The sequence below is a fragment of the Etheostoma spectabile genome, chromosome 9 (genome assembly GCF_008692095.1).
Source record: "Etheostoma spectabile isolate EspeVRDwgs_2016 chromosome 9, UIUC_Espe_1.0, whole genome shotgun sequence".
Classification (NCBI taxonomy): Eukaryota; Metazoa; Chordata; class Actinopteri; order Perciformes; family Percidae; genus Etheostoma; species Etheostoma spectabile.
In genome coordinates this window covers 20,267,695-20,268,879 of record NC_045741.1, presented here as the reverse complement: position 1 = coordinate 20,268,879, position 1,185 = coordinate 20,267,695, and the positions used below count along the sequence as shown (strand labels likewise).

At 44.1% G+C, this 1,185-nt stretch overlaps 1 pseudogene; it reads right to left on the bottom strand.

Annotated features, from left to right (window-relative positions):
* LOC116695777 (vitellogenin-like) overlaps window positions 1–1,185 on the bottom strand; it is a 17,103-nt pseudogene that overhangs the window by 13,884 nt on the left and 2,034 nt on the right.

Below are 1,185 nucleotides of genomic sequence, written 5' to 3'. Positions count from 1 at the left end.
CTTCATGTAAGAGTAGACAAAGCTAGCGACCTGCAGATTGTTTTCTTTCCAGAGGACATTGGCAAGAGTAGTCACCAGACCCATTGGCAACTTGGTCTCAAAGATAAACGTAATATGCGAGCATCCACCATACGTATCTCTTAGGTTAAAGAGCCGTGTCCAGGAACAAAAGCGTGAACAGGCCCTGGCCTGAGATCTGGAATGGTACAAAGTTCATGTGTGTGTACCAATGAACATCTCTACATTTATAATCAATATATTAGGTAAATTGAAGAAAAAGAATGGCCCAAATGTGTCGTCGGACGAGCGTGTGGTCTCCTGTCTGAGCAATGTGTTCCAGAAAGCACAAAGAAAAAAAACAGCATCAAATGTTGAACTCTGTTTTTGGCAGGCAGTCAGCAGCAGCATTCATCACAAGCCAAGCAGAGCTTCAGATGTGCGTAGTCATCTGGTCAGAGTTCCACATGTACCGCCGGTGGGGGACTTGAGGAGTGGGATGACCCAATGACACTTAACTCCATTTCACCTCTGGCAACAGCCTGGATAGCAAGTTCATGGATGGGCTGTGGGAGCGACACAAAAAAAATATTTCTGTCACTGATGTTAGAACTTAATTTAAGTTATATAAAACATGTAAAAAAAAAAAGATACATACCCTCATTAGCTCAGCTGGGCAATTTGGGTTCTCTGCACAATATTTAGCAACCAGGGTGTCGAGCCCTAGCATGGCAACCTCACGCAGAGAACTTGGTTTTCTTGGATTTTGGGGTTTACATGGACATGCTTGAGGAGTGGTGAAAATAAAGAATGGATTCGGCGTGCCCATTGTTTTTTTCCCCTTTTTTTTTTTATTTTTCACGTCATTACAAATACTCAAGAAAATGTTGACATGCCCGCTCGCAAGCGGGCGTAACCTCCAGTCAGGATGTCCACCATGGGGGACAGATGCCAGAAGGGCTTGAGCGCTTCGCAACGTCACTCCCCAGCGAGGAAAACGTCTCCTTAAAGAACGTCAAGAGCAGATGAGTACCAATGGCAGGAACAGCATTTAGGATCCAGTGCCTTGGAAAGAGGAATATTATGTTATCATATTATCCATGTCATGTTTTTTTCATGGCTCTTCTCCAAATAAAAGTTGCAGTTACCTGTAGTCGGCTTTAGCTTTGAACCTAGTCCAGACGGCCT